This window comes from Elephas maximus, chromosome 20 (assembly GCF_024166365.1).
Source record: "Elephas maximus indicus isolate mEleMax1 chromosome 20, mEleMax1 primary haplotype, whole genome shotgun sequence".
NCBI classification, from domain to species: domain Eukaryota; kingdom Metazoa; phylum Chordata; class Mammalia; order Proboscidea; family Elephantidae; genus Elephas; species Elephas maximus.
The window spans coordinates 24,868,184-24,891,009 of NC_064838.1; the positions used below are offsets into that span (position 1 = coordinate 24,868,184).

The 22,826-nt window shown below is 38.7% G+C and overlaps 1 protein-coding gene across 4 annotated transcripts in view; it reads left to right on the forward strand.

Moving 5' to 3' along the window:
* CNTN6 (contactin 6) overlaps nucleotides 1-22,826 on the forward strand; it is a 230,578-nt gene that overhangs the window by 45,362 nt on the left and 162,390 nt on the right. The window lies entirely within an intron of this gene.

Below are 22,826 nucleotides of genomic sequence, written 5' to 3' on the forward strand. Positions count from 1 at the left end.
CTGTGGTTCTACTCTGAGCACATGAGGTCGACATGAATCAGGATTTACTTCATGGCGACTGGTTTAATTCCTTGAGTTCATTAATCACACATCAAATATTTTTGTGTACCTACTGTGTGCCAGCTATGCTATACATTAGGGATGCAACAATAAGCCCACATACTCATTTTGTAGAAAGGCAGTCATACAGATGATTACAGTACAGTAGGAAGATTTTAGGGTCCTTGGGTGGTACGAATAAAGCATGTGACTACTAGCCAAAAGATGGGTGATTCAAACCCACCCAGAGGTGCCTCAGAAGACAGGCTTTCAATCTGCTTCAGAAAGATCACAGCTTTGAAAACCCTGTTTAGTATACTTTTACTCTGCACACACGGGGTCGCCAAGCATTGGAATTGACTTGACAACAACTAAAAACAACAATAGGATCATTTTAAAAATGAATTCATGAATACACAAATTAATAAATGAATGAGCTATAAAGTATTTTTAAAAAGTATTAATGTTAAATTATAATGAAATGCCAGCAATTCATCTATTTTTTTAAACCTATTAAATCATCGATATTTCCTGAACATCTGTCAATGAAGAGCAAATACATAAAAACGAGGCTAAGTAGTCTGGTGGAAAGAGCCTGAGATTGAAAGTTCTAGGTTCAATTTGGTAGAAATGAGTCCTGTGACTTAAATCCATTTCATTTGCATGAAACTTCTGTCAGATGGCATCCTCTGCCTCTTAACATCTAGATAAAAACTATGGACTGTACTCCAGGAAAATTAGGGTCCAGATTCCCGCATACCCTGGAGAACAGACATTCTCATGATCACCTCTGGCCTTGACTTCTGCCTCTCCTGAAGTCCTGTTCTCTGCAATGGGTCTTACAGCTTTTCCTCTATCTCTATCCTGGTTTTGATTCAAGAGAGAAACTCTTTTCCTTATTAAAAAAAAAAAAAAAAAAAAAAAACTGACCCTCAAATAACACACTCAATGAAATCAAAGCATATTCACATAGACTTTGGTTTATCAAAATGTTTATGGATGCTTGGGAGAGGAAAGGAATATAACAGACTTTTTCTTAGAGTCTTTAAGCATTCTGTATTCTGACTTCCCTTTCATTTATTTTTTTCCCGCCCCTCCAAATCCCTTTCCATTGCTAATGAAGATCACTTTGGCTATTTCAACGATGTCTTGTCTCCTGATACTCCAGGAACTCTGGAGCTCAGATGCCCTATTTTCCTAAATCACATTGCCAAACTTCAACTGTCTGTGCATCTTCATCACCTTTGTAATTTTGTAAATATCCGTGGACCACCTGTACCATTATTTATTTATTTTTCCAACTCAAATTGTGATTGTTAACAAGTATATTTGTTTGAAAGGACAAATTTATTACTGTTTTGGGTGGGTGCCTAAAAAAAAATATCATTCATCATAAACAGAAGAAAACTGTACAATATAATGCATAATTATTTAAATTAAAAAATACATATCTGTTGCATTGTCAAAAGAAAAAATGTGATTAATGAGTCAATTGACGTTAACACGGTTTATGAAGTGAGAAATTGTCGTGTTCAGGGAGCACTCCAAAATGAAAACGGTGAGGGGCCAGAATTCACCCAGTTACAATACTCATTTAAAGCTTAGATGAGTATCTTGCTCTTTACTTTGATTGGCTAATCATATTTAATCTTCCTTTTGTTTTAGAAAAGTTGGTTGCTGAATGCTAAACTGTTTTATTCAGACTGGATAAGTGTTGTTAACTAATGCTGATAAGTATTGCTAACTCAAGCTAACTCATGCTGATATGGAAAACTTGCCTAAGTTTTCTGTCTGTATAAAACTCTTGTTTCTTGTAAATACCGTTATGACGAATATTTGTTTGGCTCTTGGCCAGGGAAGCCATTTTAACTCTTACCTCTATAAAAATTTTTTACATCATTGTACTTAAAAACGTAAAAAAACTAGTGTCATTCACCATAAAGAGAAGAAAACTGTAAAAAAATGCATAATTATTAAAATTAACATATATCTCTTTGCGTATCACCTAACTTCATAAGCTGCACAATCAATGACATGTGTCCCAGACTTGGGTAATACTTCCCCTGTTTACCTCTCAGCGTTACTATAAGAATTAAAAGAAGTGACAGAAGTAAAGTTGTTTGGAAATAAGTGTTATTTTATTTAAAATAGGCTCTCTCTATATATATTTTAAGATGACAATGCTTACAAAGGTCCTTATCAAAGGAAAGTTATTCCCTCAAGACTCAGCTGGAGTGGAGAAAGCTGCAAAGACAATGCAGATTGCAGCTGTGACTCCACTGACCTTGCGTAGAGTAAAACAATTTGATGGAAAAACAACAGTATTTAGCAATAACCCTGGAGTCTCTCCCCTTAATTCCAGTTGTCTAAGTTCTTGAAAATTAAAGTCAGTAGGATAAAAACACTGGTAAACTCAGAGCTTATGTCTGTGGGTGGTCTTAAAAAAAAAAGCTCTCATTTCACACTCTTGGAATAAACAGGAGTACTAACACATCTAAATCAGGGCTCAGACTCAAATACCTTGAAAACTCAGTCTTTTAAATCTATACTGGTTACAGATTTTGAAATCAAACTTCTCGATTACACCATTACGATGAGTAAAAGGTCTTTCATGAGTTCTAGGAAGGACTACAGTCTGTGCAATGGTTTTAATTAACATTAACCACTCTTACCAAAGGGCCTGGAGCCTCATCCCATGGAACTCACTCCCATTCACTATAATGAAAGTCACAGAAGTAAGCAAAGGAAAGTTGCAAGTATAATTGTTCCTGAAGGACACAGATTTCCCTAATTTTCCACCAAAAATAAAACCTCCAACCCCCTTTGCTGATGGCCTGGCACAGGAGTTAATTACAGCTGACCAAACTCATTCAGGCCTCTGGGGGCCAGTGGTCAGCCCCAACTTTATCTGCACCAGGTCTAGGATACTTAAGCACCAGGCTGGGACTCATTTCCCAAAGAGACAGGATAGATTGCTATCCCTTTTGTGGGATAAAAAGAAACTCTGCTTCATGTTCTTTCTACCTTCTCCCCTTCCCTTCCATTCTTTCCTTCCCCCTCCGTAGAGTAGGCAGAGTGGTGTTCTGACCAGCTAAAAATATTCGTGGAGTCAGAGCTAGGAATGAGTCCCAAACTGGTCACCTCCTAGATATGTGTACTTTGACAAGGTGCTTAACCTTTCTGAACATTGGTGTATTTACTTATAAAAAAGGAAAGTCATGGTATCTACATCTCAGGGACACTGTGATGATTATTAAACATGATGATTTTTGTATAGTTTCTAGAACTTGGAAGAGTCTCAGTAAGTAAGAGTTACCTTTCCCATGTGTTAGGAAGCCCCTTTGATCGGACCCCTTTATAAAACCAGTTGTCATGGAGTCAGTTCTGAGCCATGGTGACCAAAAGTGCATCAAAGTAGAACTGTGCTCCATAGGGCCTTCAGTGCCTGATTTTTCAGAAGAAAGTCACCAGGTCTTTCTTCTGAAGTATCTCTGAGTGAACTCAAACTTCCAACCTTTTGGTTAGCAGCCAAGCTCATTAACCATTGTACCACCCACAGACTCCTTTACCCCTCCATAGATAAATCTTAATTATTGCCCTCAAATGTTTAACCAAAGTCTAATAAACACCCACTGTCCTTTAGATGAGCTACTTTGGTTTCCACAGTGGAATATGTTTTCCCTGTGCTACTTAGAGCATGCTCAACAAAATCTTCAAAGATTCCTTCTTGGAATTAAAAAATGTTTTGATGTAACGCACATCCGATTCCAAGTATTTCCACATGCCGGAGTGCATCCTGTATTCACCCGAAGATTTAACCTGGTCTAGATATCTGTTTTGCACGTGAGCAAATATTTTTTGTACTCTTAATCCCAGGAAGCACAAAAAGCTCTAAGAATCTCTCCAGAGACTCTTGCTAACATTGTCCTATCTATAGAACAAAAAAGAGGAAACTTAACCTTTGCCAAAAAAGCAAAGCCCAAGAGTATGAAGAAGCAGGACAGCTGAGGATTTTTCTGGCTACTCAAATGCCAAATCAAGAGGTTATTTCTGTCTGCAGATGGACTGCATAGCTTTCTGGGCAGAGAGATTCAATGATCGTCAATCTAACTACTTGTGTCATGTTGGTGAAATATCCTCGGTAATAAAATGCAACATGATGTGGCATTAGTTGGAATAAAATTTACATAGTTTCGACTTTAGACCTTTCCTTTTTTTTTTTTTTCATTTATTCACTGAGCATTTGAGCTGGCAACTGGGTAAGTAGAGAAGGCAGTTGCAGGCTCAGCCTTCAAGGAAATATATCTAGTTATAGCCTCAGATCTGGAGATGAAAGGTGAAAAAAAAAAAAAAATCCATTTAAAAATTCTAACCACCCGAGTCTGGGAAGTATGCAGTTGTATCATCAGTAATATAATTAGAGTCCCTAACGTAATTTATTTTGCACTTAACACCTTCTGAGAACTTTAAAGGCATGATGTCATTATCTTCTGAGGCAGGTACTGTTGTACTCAGAAAACTGAGGTAGAAACTCATCATTAGCCCCGAATCACTAGCTAATTCATGGCAAGGTTAACATTTGAACACAGGTGGTCTCAGCCTAAACCTGAGCTCTTGGTCACTTTGTCCTATCAGTAATAACCTTTTACAGAATCTATTTGTGGGTCGTTTAATCTTTGCGTGCCTACTTATGTTTTTTCTTTCCCTTTCAGAAACACTGAAGATCTCCACTTTCACTTCCTAGTTGAATAATCTGGCATCTCAGTCTATCTTACGCTATCAAAGTTGCCTCATTCTATTTTTCTCTTCTGCTTCTCCCTCATTTATTTAGCTTTAATAGTAAGGAATGTGCAGGCTCAGTAATGAGCAGGCATGAGGACCAGCCATGTCGAGCACTTCTATTTTTTTTTTTATCACAGTTGTCGCTGCTCTTACAGTGACATTCTTTAGATAAATCAGTCCATTGTAGAAAGCCACTTCCAGTCTTGCACGTATATTACAACAGACTGATTAAGTATTTCATATTTATTTGTCTATTTATTAATTTCTTATGCTCTGAAAACTTAGATGTTGGGCTGATAGAAAAGACTATATCATCCCAACCTGTCCTCATTCTTATCCTATATATTTTTCCATAAATACCAAAAAAAAAAAAAAAACCATGTTCTCAGGGAATTTAACATTCCCATGAGACTAACAAGCAGCTCACTTGCTCTCCACCCATTTATTAATTTTTATAAAAATACTTTCTACCGAAAAAAACAAAAGAAATTTTAACTTGGATTCTTAGATTGTAAATGGATTTGACACCTTCTCTCTTAAAACACCCTCTTCCTTCCTACTTGAATATTAGTATTCCAAATTTATATCCAATACCAAGTCTTTTCTATTGCCTCTCTTACAGGATTTGACAATAGCACTGTGCTTTATTAGGTTATGTCATGTTATGTTACTGAATTATGCTAGGAAACACAATAATATCATGAACACTGTAACTGAGTAAAAAAAAAAAAAAAGTGTCCTAAAAATGATAGTGGAAAATGAAACGGGTCTAAGTAGGTATCTTTTTTATACACCACTTAATAAAGGCGTGGGAAAATTAATTACAACACCAAGGCCTTCAGCTTAAGCAAAACCTCCCAAAAAATAGGCAAGAGTAACATGAACAATTTTGGTATTCCCTATGCTCCCCATCAAAAGAGAAAAATAATGGAGAGATTAGAATCCAGAATAATTACCTTACCATAATGCCTTGAAGTCCTTAAAAAGTACTTTAACTTTGAGAGTTCCATATATTACCTCTGGGAGTTCTAGGAGACTGGTGCAGAACCAGAGAATTATTCTTGGTCTCTTTCACAATTTCCCTTTTGCTGGGCTGGGTATCAGCATTTCCTTGCCCACCAAGATATTTTTGCATTAGGCCAAAACAAAGCAAGTACCTTCAACTCATATAAGAACTGCATTGCCAAGGTTAGAAAGGGACTCCTTTTTACACAGGTATATGCTTTCAATGGAGTCCCGGTGGCACAGTGGTTAAGAGCTCAGCTGCTAAGCAAAAGGTCAGCAGTTCACATCCACCAGCTACTCCTTGGAAACCCAATAGGGCAGTTCTACTCTGTCCTATAGTGTCACTAGGAGTCAGAATCAACTCAATGGCAACAGGCTAAGTTTTCAACGCTGAAATTTCTTCAGGAGGACTCAGAAAAGGGGGAAGTAATACTTGATTGGCGGGAAGCAGGGAAAAGAAATCCTAGAGCTTAAAACCAGATTTAAATGTGTTCCAATTGAAGTGTTGAAAGAGAGAACAGGAGCAACATGTGCTGACTGTCTCTGGTTTGGGGGCAGATCATAGGGTCTGGGTCTGCGTTCCTATAATGACTGAATCTGGTTAGAAAAAGAGGCAGTGTATTCTAATGGTTTTTGTAAGTACAGCCTAGAGCTACAGTATTTGGAATCAAATTTTATTTTCTTTATTTCCAAGCATTGTGAAATAGAGTAGATCAGTCAGTTTCTGAGTGTGGTAGTAGGAACTGGAGTCACCCGAATTTCTTTGTAGAGGAAAGTGGGAGATTTTTTGTTTCCCTTCCCCCTGCTTCTGGGAGAGAGGATTGTAGTGAAGAGGCTATAGGAGAGGGAAAGAGAGGAAGAGAAAGAAAGAGAGTAGAGATGGAAGCAACAGGGAGGAGTGGCTGAAGGACTTTTAAGCCAGCTGCTACCAAGCTGACCCAGACTCATGGTGACCCTATGTGTGTCAGAGTAGAACTATGCTCCATGGTGTTTCAATGGCTGATTTTTTGGAAGTAGATTTCCAGGCCTTTCTTCTGAGATGCTTCTGGGGAGACTTGAACTTCTAACCTTTCACATAGCAGCCAAGTTCATTAACTGTTTCACAAAAGAACTGCAGATCTAATATTTGATTTTTAGTTGTTTGAGTTGTGTCTTACTAAATCAGAAAAGACTACGCAGGCAAAGTATGGTCTATTGTATATCTATGTGTGCAGGTCAAGATTAGGATCTGAGTTCCATGTTTGCATTGACACAACGCAACGGTGGAGAGAAAGCAGGAAACAAACATGGAGGGGATAAATCTAGGATTCAGAAGAGTCAGGACATCAGAAACGGAACTGTTTCTAAAACCTAAAAATACAACTGCTGACAACCCCACCCCACCTGCCTGCCCTGTACAGTAATTTGCAGAACTCTTTAGAAAGGCATTGGACTTTTTGTTTTTTTGTTGTTGTTTACAGACAGAACATGGAGTGGAAGTTTATGGTAATTTCATATTAATTAAGTGGCAGGTAGACCCCATTTCATATCAGGAAAGGAGCTCAGCATGGTGTTTTAGAGTATGAACTCCAGAACCAGACTATCTCCTTTGAATCCTGTCTTGAACATGTATAAATTGTGGGACCTTTGGATGGTGATCAATCCTCTATGATTCTGTTTCCTCCACTGCCAAATGAATATGACGGTGGTCCTATATTATAGGCAGAGTGGTTAAGAGCCTGGCTGCTAACCAAAAGGTCGGCAGTTCGAATTCACCAGCCGCTCCTTGGAAACCCGATGGGGCAATTCTACTCTGTCCTATAGAAAGTGCTTACCAGAGTGCCTGGCACAGTGTAGCTATCCTTGCTATAAATAAAACAAAACATTGCCATTAAGTCGATTCTGACTTATAGCGACCCTATAGAAAAAAGGAGAACTGCCCCATAGGGTTTCCAAGGAGTGGCTGGTATATTTGAACTGCTGACCTTTTGGTTAGCTGCCAGGCTTTTAGCCAGTCCACCACCAGGGTTTCTTGCTATAGGAGTTATTTAAAAAAAAGTTTAAAATGAAATAATTCATACATAATAAATAATGAGATTTCTTATTATTCAAATTTTGAACAATTTTATTCAGGGTTTTATTCTGATTTTTTTAAAAAAAGTATTATTCAGATTTTGAACAACTGAATTGTACTATGCCCTGCTTCAGGCATGTGCGTTTTCCTGATGAATATGTTTTCCCACCCCTGGCTTTTCAGGTGCTGTCTTCCTGGTTCCGGTCAATGAACCACTGATACCTGTAGGTTTCCTCTGAGCTTATGAGAGTTGGCAAACCACTGGCCTTCTCCTGTGTCAGTGGCTAGTGCTGCCAAGCATATCCTCTGATTGGGATCCTCAGGCCTTGGCAGCAAATGCAGAGCCTCCTCTCTTTAATTAGGCTGAGATTCATTCCTACCTGTGACAGCTGCAAAGATGCATTCTCCTTACAATAGATGTTGCAATACTTACCGGTCCTGGGCTTCATTTTAAGTACATTTTGGTGGCCCTTGTCCCTCCTCTGCACCTTGTTTGCTCCAGGAGAGAACATATGGCCGAGTAATTCTTTAAAGCTCATTTATGGGCCATTCTCAGGCACTTCCTGCTGGTCTTTGGAACAGATCCTTGTTTGTGACTGCATTTTTGCTTATTCTCCTGCCAAATGTTTTCTTCAAAACCAGCAATAAAACCACAGGATCCGATAAGTCGTGGTCATCAGAATGGCTTAATGAGAGCAGAGGCACTGAAAATCAGGGTCTTTAACAGCAATCCGCACTGCAGGATTCATACCTCGAGCACAAGGACAGCCTGGGCAGGTCACCTTTGTGGCGTATGGGAATTTCTCCAGATATTATAGAATTGGAGACCATCTCAGGAACTATCTCATACTAAGCTATTTTTTCTTAAGAAAAAAAAGGCTGAAAATAGGAACCGGTGGTTCCCCCTGGCCTGTCCTGACAGAAGAATGAAGCTAGTCTTTAATGGTCTTACATAGCAAAGAAAATATTCAGTGGATACTTGCATGACCACCTAATTCAGTGGACCTAGCCTGAGAATAATCTGAATTACGTCATGATTCACACTGGCAGAATGGTATTTGAAATTCAGGCTGAATATTTAAAACAGATATTGTTCAAAGCCCATTTAAGTGAGATGACACCAAGCTTAAATAAATCTTAAGATCTATGTACATTATTAAACAGTTTTAAAATTTGAATTATTAGCTAAAATATATGAACTACTAACCTTTTGGAATGTCCGTGTTGTGATAGCTAAAGAGATTTGGGTGACTTTTAAGAAGCTTTGATTTTCTTTCATATCAGCTAATAGAAATGCCATTGTCATCACAAAAGGCGCAGAGAAATTATGTTACAAGTGAAGGCTGTTTAAGTGGAAGTGAACACAAAATATATTAAAGTAACAGTGGTCTTATCAACAGTGTGTTATAATGACTTCTGATGAATACTGAAAACATGACTGATGTTACTGGGAATGTGGAGCACTGGCAATGTGACACTGAGCAAATTCAATCTAAAGCTTGTTAATGTCATAGATTCAGTCTATTTCTCATTACTCCTCTGCGGCAGTTTCTGTTTTCGTGACCATTAAAATAGTAATGACAATGAGGAGGCGGGGCCAAGATGGCTGACTAGGTAGAATATACGTCGGATCTCTCCTGCAGCAAAGACTCAGAAAAACAAGTGAATCGATCACATACATGACAATCTACGAACCCTGACCATCAAACACAGATCTAAAGAGTTGACCTGAGTGACAGAGACTGAGAACGAACAACCACGGGGAAGCAGAGACTGTTTTCAGAACCTGGAGCCAGTGTCCCACTCAGGAAACCTTGGTGCCGGGCTTTGGACTGGGTGCAGGGGAGCTGAGCACGGCATCCTGAGACGGCGCAAACACGGCGCGCAGCCCTAGCCCCCAGAAGTGACCTCGGGGGAAGCCCAGCCAGTGCACGCAGGCAACGCAGTGATGCGGCTGACAGGAGGAGAAGTCACCAGTGCAGCGTCCCAGCTGGGGAACCTTGGCGCTGGGCTTTAGACTGGGAGCGGAGGAACTGACCACGGCTTCTGAAACAGCACAAGCACAGAACACGGGCCTGACCCTCGGGGGCAATCTCTACCCAGCCAGTGCACACAGTCAACATACCCCTTGGGAATCTCAGATAAAACAGTCATCCCAAGCAAGATAAGTAACTTTGTCTGTATTCCAGGGTTTTTCTACTCTCTCCTGTTTATCTGAAACCTAACATCCTCTTCCCAGGAGGCTTCATTAACATTGGAATTTCCTGAGCAAGAGAGTAAAGTGGGCTGCAGTTTTTCTTTCTTTCGTTCTTTTTTTTTTTGGGGGGTCTTTTCCTAACCCATTCTCCTGGACTGAGAGAAGCAGCTACAAAAAACCCAGGGACAAAAAATCCTTCCCTAATTAGACTAAAAACACAGAACCAGCTCCAGCCAAACATACGTAATCCACAGTCTTGGGCTTTCATCCCTACAGGGAACAAGGTGGCTATTATAATGCAAAGGCAATTCTGATAGGGATCTGACTATAATTGTTTTAGCGGATTACTGGAAAGACTAGCTTCCCAGGTCTGATATCTCTGTGTATTCAACAGACCCCTCACTGACCCACATCAGGGAACTGAGGGCTGAAGCTTCCCCCAGACCACCTAGCCTCCTGCCTTAGGGGTCTAAGGAGGGTGACACCTATCAATCTGTAGAGGTACTTTCACTGGGGGCCTAAGGTACAGCTACAGAGCCCACCCACCAAAGTACTTTAGGAATAGAGACACACCTACCTCACTGGCACTTGGAGGAAGCCTGTCAGCATCCTGTCCCCCCCCGCTCCCCGGAGTGTGAAACCCTGCTGCTACTAGAATCTGGTGCACACAACTATCACCACTACTTCTCTAGGTGGATAGGTGACAGTGTGCACCACACACTTGATGACCCAAAATCAGATTCTACTCAAGAATAGTGAATGGACTTATATATCTGGTAACAGCCCAAAACAGCTGGTAATAGGACATAAGTGATTCAAGGGCTACAACACTCAAGACAGCTCAATCTAGTAGCCCATCTACGTATATTGAAAGAAAACAAAACAAGATAAGTCTCAGTGAGCAAATATAGAATAAATCACTGCAATATCTTAGTGATGGCTCGGAGACAGCAGTCGATATCAAACCACATAAAGAAGCAGACCATGATCGCTTCTACAACTCCCCAAACTAAAGAATCAAAATCTTTCCCAAATGAAGATACAATCCTGGAATTGCCAGGTGCAGAATATAAAAAGTAACTTACAGAATGCTTCAAGACGTCAGGGATGACCTTAGAAATGAAATAAGGCAATCTACACAAAAAGCCAAGGAACACACTGATTTAAGCAGTTGAAGAACTCAAAAAGATTATTCAAGAACATAGTGGAAAAATTAATAAGCTGCAAGAATGCATAGAGAGACAGCATTCAGAAATCCAAAAGATTAACAGCAAAATTATAGAATTAGACAACTCAATAGGAAGTCAGAGGAGCAAACTCGAGCAACTGGAATGCAGGGTGGGGGATCTGTAGGACAAGGGAATTGACACCAATATAGCTGAAAAAAAATCAGATAAAAGAATTTTAAAAAATGAAGAAACCATAAGAATCATGTGCAACTCTATCAAGAAGAATAACTTGCGTGTGATTGGAGTCCCAGAACAGGGAGGGATAACAGAAAATACAGAAAGAATAGTTGAGGATCTGTTGGCAGAAAACTTCCCTGACATCATGAAAGACGAAAGGCTATCTATCCAAGATGTTCATCGAACCCCATTTAAGACTGATCCAAAAAGAAAAACACCAAGACATATTATCATCAAACTTGCCAAAACCAAAGACAAAGAGAAAATTTTAAAAGCAGCCAGGGAGAAAAGAAAGGTCTCCTACAAAGGAGAAGCAATAAGTTCAGACTACTCAGCAGAAACCGTGCAGTCAAGAAGGCAATGGGATGACATATATAGAGCACTGAAGGAGAAAAACTGCCAGCCAAGGATCATATATCCAGCAAAACTCTCTCTCAAATATGAAGGCAAAATTAAAACATTTAGAGATAAACACAAGCTTAGAGAATCTGCAAAAACCAAACCAAAGCTACAAGAAATACTAAAGGAAATTGGTCAGAAAACCAGTAATATCAGATACCAGCACAACACAAGGTCACAGAATGGAACATCCTGATATCACCTCGAATAGGGAAATCACAAATACAAATTAAGATTAATTTTAAAAAGAAAAAAACCCTCAAAACAGGGAATCATTGAAATCAATAAGTAAAAGATCACAATAATCAAAAAGAGGGACTAAACACAGGAGGCATAGAACTGCCATATGGAGAGGAAAACAAGGCAATATAGGACCATACAAGTCAGGTTTTTACTTAGAAAAATAGGGGTAAATATTAAAATAACCACAAAGTAGTATAACAGTTCCATAAGTCAAAATAAAAACCAAGAAAAACATAACGACTCAGCAAACAAATTCAACTACTATGAAAATGAGCAACACAATTTACAAAGAAAAACATCTCAGCACAAAAAAGTAAGTGGAAAAATGAAATTGTCAACAACACACATAAAAAGGCATCAAAATGACAGCACTAAACACATTCTTATCTATAGTTACGCTGAATGTAAATGGACTAAATGCACCAATAAAGAGACAGAGAGTCTCAGACTGGATAAAGAAACATGATCCGTCTATATGCTGCCTACAAGAGACACACCTTAGACTTAGAGACACAAACAAACTAAAACTCAAAGGATGGAAAAAAATATATCAAGCAAGCCATACGCAAAAAAGAAGAAGAGTAGCAATATTAATTTCTGACAAAATAGACTTTAAAGTTAAATCCACCACAAAGGATAAAGAAGGACGCTACATAATGATAAAAGGGACAACTGACCAGGAAGATATAACCATATTAAATATTTATGCACCCAATGACAGGGCTGCAAGATACATAAAACAAACTTTAACAGAACTGAAAAGTGAGATAGACACCTCCACAATTAGAGTAGGAGACTTCAACACACCACTTTCGGAGGACAAGACTTCCAGTAAGAAGCTCAACAGAGACACGGAAGACCTAATTGCTACAATCAACCAACTTGACTTCATTGAGTTATACAGAACTCTCCACCCAACTGCTACAAAGTATACTTTTTTTTCTAGCACACATGGAACATTCTCTAGAATAGACCACATATTAGGTCATAAAACAAACCTTTGCAGAATCCAAAACATCGAAATATTACAAAGCATTTCTTCTCAGACCATAAGGCCGTAAAAGTGGAAATCAATAACAGAATAATTAGGGAAAAGAAATCAAATACTTGGAAACTGAACAATACCCTCCTGAAAAAAGACTGGGCTATAGAAGACATTAAGGAGGGAATAAAGAAATTCATAGAATGCAACGAGAATGAAAACACTTCCTATCAAAACCTCTGGGACACAGTAAAAGCAGTGCTCATGAGGTCAATTTATATCGATAAATGCACACATACAAAAAGAAGAGCCAAAATCAGAGAACTGTCCCTACAACTTGAACAAATAGAAAGTGAGCAACAAAAGAATCCATCAGGTACCAGAAGAAAACAGATAAAAATTAGAGCTGAACTAAATAAATTAAAAAAAAAAAAAAGAACAGAAAAACAATTGAAAGAATTAACAAAGCCAAAAGTTGGTTCTTTGAAAAAATTAACAAAATTGATAAACCATTGGCTAGACTGACTAAAGAAATACAGGAAAGGAAACAAATAACCTGAATAAGAAATGAGATGGGCCACATCACAACAGACCCAAATGAAATTAAAAGAATCATATCAGATTATTACAAAAAATTGTACTCTAAAAAATTTTCAAACCTAGAAGAAATGGATGAGTTCCTAGAAAAACACCACCTACCTAAACTAACACAATCAGAAGTAGAACAACTAAATAGACCCGTAAAAAAAAAAAAAAAGAGATTGAAAAGGTACTCAAAAAACTCCCAACAAAAAAAAGCCCTGACCTGGACGGCTTTACTGCAGAGTATTACCAAACTTTCAGAGAAGAGTTAATACCACTACTACTAAAGGTATTTCAAAGCATAGAAAATGACGGAATACTACCTAACTCATTCTATGAAGCCACCATTTCCCTGATACCAAAACCAAGTAAAGACATCACAAAAAAAGAAAATTACAGACCTATATCCCTCACGAACATAGATGCAAAAATCCTCAACAAAATTCTAGTCAATAGAATTCAACAACATATCAAAAAAATAATCCACCACAACCAAGTAGGATTTATACCAGGTATGCAAGGCTGGTTTAATATTAGAAAAACCATTAATGTAATCCACCTTATAAATAAAACGAAAGACAAAAACCACATGATCTTATCAATTGATGCAGTAAAGGCATTTGACAAAGTCCAACACCCATTCATGATAAAAACTCTCAGCAAAATAGGAATTGAAGGAAAATTCCTCAACATAATAAAGGGCATCTATACAAAGCCAACAGCCAACCTCACTCTAAATGGAGAGAGCCTGAAAGCATTTCCCTTGAGAACGGGAACCAGACAAGGATGCCCTTTATCACCGCTCTTATTCAACATTGTGCTAGAGGTCCTAGCCAGAGCAATTAGGCTAGACAGAGAAATAAAGGGCATACGGATTGGCAAGGAGGAAGTAAAATTATCTCTATTTGCAGATGACATGATCTTATACACAGAAAACCCTAAGGAATCCTCCAGAAAACTACTGAAACTAATAGAAGAGTTTGGCAGAGTCTCAGGTATAAGATAAACATACAAAAATCCCTTGGATTCCTCTACATCAACAAAAAGAACATCGAAGAGGAAATCACCAAATCAATACCATTCACAGTAGCCCTCAAGAAGATAAAATACTTAGGAATAAATCTTACCAAAGATGTAAAAGACCTATACAAAGAAAACTACAAAGTACTAGTGCAAGAAACTAAAAAGGACATACTTAAGTGGAAAAACATACCTTGCTCATGGATAGGAAGACTTAACATAGTAAAAATATCTATTCTACCAAAAGCCATCTCTACATACAATGCACTTCTGATCCAAATTCCAATGACATTTTTTAATGTGATGGAGAAACAAATCACCAACTTCATGTGGAAGGGAAAGAAGCCCCGGATAAGTAAAAAAAAAAAAAAAAAAAAAATGAAAAAGAAGAAGAAAGTGGGAGGCCTCACTCTACCTAATTTAGAACCTATTATACAGCCACAGTAGTCAAAACAGCCTGGTACTGGTACAAGAACAGGCACATAGACCAATGGAACAGAATTGAGAACCCAGATATAAATCCATCCACATATGAGCAGCTGATATTTGACAAAGGCCCAGTGTCAGTTAATTGGGGAAAAGATAGTCTTTTTAACAAATGGTGCTGGCATAACTGGATATCCATTTGCAAAAAAGTGAAACAGGACCCATACCTCACACCATGCACAAAAACTAACTCCAAGTGGATCAAAGACCTAAACATAAAGACTAAAACGATAAAGATCATGGAAGAAAAAATAGGGACAACCTTAGGAGCCCTAATACAAGGCATAAACAGAATACAAAATAATATTACCAAAAATGACGAAGAGAAACCAGATAACTGGGAGCTCCTAAAAATCAAACACCTATGTTCATCTAAAGACTTCACCAAAAGAGTAAAAAGACCACCTACAGACTGAGAAAAAATTTTCAGCTATGACATCTCCGGCCAGCGCCTGATCTCTAAAATCTATATGATTCTGTTAAAACTCAACCACAAAAAAACAAACAACCCAATCAAAAAGTGGGCAAAGGATATGAACACGCACTTCACTAAAGAAGATATTCAGGCAGCTAACAGATACATGAGAAAATGCTCTCGATCATTAGCCATTAGAGAAATGCAAATTCAAACTACAATAAGATTCCATCTCACTCCAACAAGGCTGGCATTAATCCAAAAAACACAAAATAATAAATGTTGGAGAGGCTGTGGAGAGATTGGAACTCTTATACACTGCTGGTGGGAATGTAAAATGGTACAAACACTTTGGAAATCTATCTGGCGTTTTCTTAAAAAGTTAGAAATAGAACTACCATACAACCCAGAAATCCCACTCCTCGGAATATACCCTAGAGAAATAAGAGCCTTTACACGAACAGATATATGCACACCCATGTTTATTGCAGCTCTGTTTACAATAGCAAAAAGCTGGAAGCAACCAAGGTGTCCATCAACGGATGAATGGTTAAATAAATTGTGGTGTATTCACACAATGGAATACTACGCATTGATAAAGAACAGTGAAGGATCTGTGAAACATTTCATAACATGGAGAAACCTGGAAGGCATTATGCTGAGTGAAACTAGTCAGAGGCAAAAGGACAAATATTGTATAAGATCACTATTATAAGATCTTGAGAAATAGTATAAACTTAGAAGAACACATACTTTTGTGATTACGAGCAGGGGAGGGAGTGGAAGAGGGTTATTTACTGATTAGTTAGTAGATAAGAACTACTTTAGGTGAAGGGAAGGGCAATACTCAATACACGGAAGGTCAGCTCAAGTGGACTGGACCAAAAGCAAAGAAGTTTCCAGGATGAACTGAATGCTTCAAAGGTCAGCGGAGCAAGGGTGGGGGTTTGGGGACTATGGCTTAAGATGACTTCTAAGTCAATTGGCAAAATAATTCTATTATGAAAACATTCTGCATCCCACTTTGAAATGTGGCATCTGGGGTCTTAAATGCTAACAAGCGGCCATCTAAGATGCATCAATTGGTCTCAACTCACCTGGATCAAAGGAGAATGAAGAACACCAAGGTCACACGATAACTATGAGCCCAAGAGACACAAAGGGCCACATGAACGAGAGACTTACATCGTCCTGAGACCAGAAGAACTAGATGGTGCCCGGCCACAACCGATGACTGCCCTGACAGGGAGCACAACAGAGAACCCCTGAGGGAGCAGGAGATCAGTGGGATGCAGACCCCAAATTGTCATAAAAAGACCAGACTTAATGGTCTGACTGAGACTAGAAGAATCCCGGCGGTCATCGTCCCCAAACCTTCCATTTGCCCAGGCCAGTAACCATTCCCAAAGACAACTCATCAGACATGGAAGGGACTGGACAATGGGCTGGAGAGAGATGCTGATGAGGAGTGAGCTACTTGTACTGTGTTTTTATCTCCTGTCTCGAGGGGAGATAGGAGGGTAGAGAGGGTTAGAAATTGGCAAAATTGTCATGAAAGGAGAGACTGAAAGGAGGGAGTGGGCTGACTCATTAGGGGGAGAGTAAGTGGGAGTATGGAGTAAGGTGTATATAACCTTACATGTGACAGACTGACTTGATTTGTAAACTTTCACTTAAAGCACAATAAAAATTATTTAAAAAAAAAAAAGTAATGACAATGAAATGGAACCTTTCAGTAGTAATAATCTCGCCTGTTATTATTGTTAGAAATAGAAACAATAAGTTCAATGTATTGATTTTAACATAGTTTGTTATCTAATTTTTATTAAGTATTATTTAAATTGATGTAAACCCAAATCATGAGGAACTTGCAAGGCAAGGCAATAGTTTGTGTAACTGGTGCCAATATATGTGGGTTTATTTAATTTTTTTATGGCAAGAAAAAAGGGAAGGTATTTGATTAAAAATTTTCTATATGGTGCATTAAGGCATACCTGGTTCTAAATTAATATAAATCTAATGACTGCTGGTCTAGAGCAGGTGGAGAAAGGGAAGGGAGTATAGTTGAGGATAAGTAGAGTCCATCTTGGTCAAATAATGTTATGATTAAAAATCGAGTATAAATATTGCTGTTGTTAGTTGCCTTTGAGTTAGCCCTCAGCTTATGGAGACCCCATGCACAATGAAACGAAATGTTGCTTGGTCCTGTGCTATCCCCATGATCAGTCAGTTGAGGATCAAACCATTGTGATCCATAGGGCTTTCTTTGATTGATTTTCAGAAGTAGATCTCCAGGCCTTTCTTCCTAGTCCATCTTAGTCTGGAAGCTCCACTGAAACCTGTTCAGCATCCTAGCAACACAGAAATGACCACCAAAAGACGAGCGGTGGCTGCACATGAGGTGCAATGGCTGGGAATCCAAACTGTGTGGAGCTGTTAAATTTATATTTCAGATTCAGTACATTTATTTCAGTGAACTCTTTTACTTTTCATGGATATTAAAGCAAAGCGTAAAAAAGAATACTTATTTGGAAAGCAATGCAGTTAGTAGAGATAAAAAACTGAAGGCTTCAAATTGAATCATTCACATACAAAAAATTTTATTGGAACTAGAATGTGCTATTAAACTTGTATTTATAGATTAGTGGATCTGAGCTTTACATCAGCCCGAAAAAATATAATATTATGCCATAATCACGTTGAAATATCATAATTATAATAATTACTTTTTTTTTCACTCTTTTCCAGGCTGTCTTCTAGATACTTTACCTTCATTATTTTATTTAATCTTCACTTTAATCTTTCTTTAATTCCTTCCTTTCTTCTTCCCTTCCTTTTTTCTTCCTTCCTTCCATCCTCTTCCTTTCTTCCTTCATTCATTTCTTCCTCTTCCTTCTTTCATTCCTTCCTCTTCCTTGCTTTCTTTCTTTCCTTTATCTCTGTGGTTCTCTTGTTGTTAGTTGCCTGCTAACTGGCTTAAACCACCTATCCAATCCTTTCCCATCAATTTCACTGAGAATTTTGAAACCACTGCAAAAAAAACCACAAAAAACAAAAAACCTCATCTAACCATCCACAACTCTGAAGTCCTTTTTGTATCAGCAAGCATATTTTTTGTCTCTTCACTCCTGTGTACTGGGAAAGATCCCTCCCTTCTTATAAGGGCCAATCCTTCGATATGGGCTCCAATTCCTACCCTGGGATTACAAGGACTTCATTCTAACCTAGGTCCTAAATCATCAATCTCTCTTTTTTTTAATCATTTCCATTAGCATACCACCCTTTATCCTCTAACCCCTTTCCATGTTCTCCCTAAATCCTACCTCCCATTCATAGTGAGCTATGAAGAGTTTGTAGGCCTGTGGTCTCCACATCTTAATCTACTCTTTTTCCTTCAGTTCATTTTTTTTTTTTTAATAACTTTTATTAAGCTTCAAGTGAACGTTTACAAATCCAATCAGTCTGTCACATATAAGTTTACATACATCTCACTCCCTACTCCCACTTGCTCTCCCCCTCTTGAGTCAGCCCTTTCAGTCTCTCCTTTCTTGACAATTTTGCCGGCTTCCCTCTCTCTCTATCCTCCCATCCCCCCTCCAGACAAGAGTTGCCAACACAATTTCAAGTGTCCACCCGATATAATTAGCTCACTCTTCATCAGCGTCTCTCTCCCACCCGCTGACCAGTCCCTTTCATTTCTGATGAGTTGTCTTCGGGGATGGTTCCTGTCCTGTGTCAACTGAAGGTCTGGGGAGCATGGCCGCCGGGATTCCTCCCGTCTCAGTCAGACCATCAAGTTTGGTCTCTCCATGAGAATTTGGGGTCTGCATCCCACTGATCTCCCGCTCCCTCAGGGGTCCTCTGCTGTGCTCCCTGTCAGGGCAGTCATTGGTTGTGGCCGGGCACCAACTAGTTCTTCTGGTCTCAGGATGATGCAGGTCTCTGGTTCATGTGGCCCCTTCTGTCTCTTGGGCTCTTAGTTGTCGTGTGGCCTTGGTGTTCTTCATTTTCCCTTGCTCCAGGTGGGTTGAGACCAACTGCTGCATCTTAGATGGCCGCTTGGCAGCATTTAAGACCCCAGACGCCACATTTCAAAGTGGGATGCAGAATGATTTCATAATAGAATTATTTTGCCAATTGACTTAGAAGTCCCCGCAAACCATGTTCCCCAGACCCCCGCACTTGCTCCGCTGACCTTTGAAGCATTCATTTTATCCCGGAAACTTCTTTGCTTTTGGTCCAGTCCAATTGAGCTGACCTTCCATGTATTGAGTGTTGTCTTTCCCTTCACCTAAAGCAGTTCTTATCTACTGATTAATCAATAAAAAACCCTCTCCCACCCTCCCTCCCTCCCCGCCTCGTAACCACAAAAGTATGTGTTCTTCTCAGGTTTACTATTTCTCAAGATCTTACAATAGTGGTCTTATACAATATTTGTCCTTTTGCCTCTGACTCATTTCGCTCAGCATAATGCCTTCCAGGTTCCTCCATGTTATGAAATGTTTCAGAGATTCGTCACTGTTCTTTATCGATGCGTAGTATTCCATTGTGTGAATATATCTGGGTAAGATCACATGTGACCCATGTTTCTAAATACAACACCACTTTTCTTGTTCTATTTTACCTTTTAGTTGCATTATACATCCTTTTTTCTTTCTTTTTCTCTCTCGTTCTTTCCTTCTTTCTCTTTCTCTTTGATCCTTCCTTCCTTTATCCCTGTGGTTCTCTTTTTGTTGTTGTTAGTTGCCATCAAGTTGGCATCAACTCATGGTGACCTTATGTATAACAGAATGAAACATAGCCCAATCCTGTACCATCTTCACAATTATTGATATGCTTGAGTCCATTATTGTGGCTATTGTGACAGTGCATCTCATTGGAAGTTCCCTTAATTTTCACCGACCCTCTACTTTACCAAATGTGATGTCCTTTTCTATGGATTGGTATTTTCTGATGGCATGTCGAAAGTGTGGTTCTCTGGTCTACCTATAAATATTGGAAAGTATCAGGGTTTGATCCTGGACCACTGTGCATCAAGTTGCTCATGCCAAAACACTTGGGAGTCATCCAATGGGTATTAAATCCACTCCTATATCTTTAAATACTATCTATTTGCTGATAAACCCCAGTTTTCTCATTCTTGACTTTTCCACTTCCCCGAGTTCAGGACTTATGTTTCATAACCTACATGATATTGTCTCTTAGATAACACAAACTTGGGATACTCTTTATTAGGACTCTTGATTTACCCTAAATCACATCAATATTTTTTAATTTGGTTATAACTCAGTAAGGCTGTTAAAATTAAGCAAACCTAAAAAAAAGAAAAAAATACACACACAATATATAGTCTTTATTATATATCTCTAGAACGTACAGGATTTAAAAGATAAAAAAGACATGTAAATATGAAGTTTAATAACCTTTACTTCTACCTTTTCAAACCACTCTACTTTGTTAACCAATGAAGACTTTTTTAAAAAGGTTATTCTGTAAGTTTCTCTATACCCATTTTAAGAGGTGCTCATATTTAGGTTTTTAATTTTTTCTTCCAGAATGATATAATGTCATATCAATATTTAGCAACTTCTTTAAAAAACTTAATTGTGTGTTCTTAACACTTTCTCAAGTCAATCCCATTAGCTTTAAGACATTCTTTCTAATCATTAATATTATTCAATTCTATATTTCAAATTTTATTCAACTTCTTCTATTGTTGTATTTTCAGGCCATTTCCAGACATTTCCTTGGTGTTTTTACTAAAATCAAAATGTGCATTAACAGCCCATCAGTTCCTACTTACTCCTGTAGTTTGCTTGCTCCTTGCCCACTATGCTTTAGCTACACTGGCTGCCTTTCAATGTCTTGAAAATCTCCTGTGTTTTCCCATGTTTTTACTCCAGCTTTTCCCTGTCCCATACCGCGATTGTATGGCTGGCTCAAACACACCATATCTGCACTCAGTCTTTTCCTTTACAGTATGCGTTCTTGTTGTTATTGGTAGGTGCCATCTAGTTGATTCTAACTCTTAGAAACCCTATGTAGAACAGAATGAAACATTGCCAGGTCCTGTGCCATCATCACAATTGCTGTTATGCTTGAGCCCATTATTGCAGCCATTATATCAATCCATCTCATTGGGGCTCTTGCTCTTTTTCACTGACCCTCCACTTTACCAAGTATGATGTCCTTCTCCCTCCTGATAACATGTACAAAGTATGTGACACTAAGTCTCGTCATCCTCACTTCTAAGGAGCATTCCAGCTGAACTTCTTCCAAGACAGATTTTTTCATTCATCTGGCAGTTCGTGGAATATTCAATATTCCTCACCAACACCATAATTCAAAGGCATCAATTTTTCATCAGTCTTCTTTATTCATTGTCCAGCTTTTGCATGCATATGAGGTGACTGAAAACACCATGGCATGGGTCAGGTGTACCTTAGTCCTTAAGGTGACATCTTTGCTTTTTAGTGGTTTAAAGAGGTCTGTTGCAGCAGATTTGCCTGATACAATGTGTCATTTCATTTCTTGACTGCTGCTTCCGTGGGCGTTGATTGTGGATCCAAGTAAAATGAAATCCTTGACAACTTTGATCTTATCCATTAAAAAAAAAAAAAAAAAAATCCATTACATAAGGTAAAATGTCAAACGGCTGTAACAAAGAGACCCCAAAATGCAATCCTTCAAACAAGATAAAATTTTACTTACCTCTATTTAATGATCAGGTTCCCGGGCAGCACAACGCCTTGCCAGTGGACTACTAAACTAAAGGTTGGCTGTTCTAACCCACTCAGTGGCATTATGGAAGAAAGGCCTAGTGGACTTCTTCTCTAACAGTAACAGTCAAGAAAACCCTATGGAGCGGTTCTACCCTGTAACACATGGGGTCGCCACGAGTCAGATTAGATTTGACTGCACTGGGTTTGGTTTTGGTTTTTATGTGATGATCTACAGTGAGTGTTCCAGGTCAACTGTGGTTTTGCTCCATGTAGTCATTTAAGTATTCAAGTAAATGGAGGCTTTCATTTTCATCAAGTGGCTTCCAAGATATCTCGTCATTGGTATTCCATATGGTGGTGGATGGTGAGTGAATGGGGAACATTAGATATTACTGAGATTTCTTCTCAAAAGCAAGAGGTATAAATTTCACTCATCACCTCTGGATGCCAAACCTAGCTGCAGAGGTGCCTGGGAAACATATTCAGTGGTTAGCA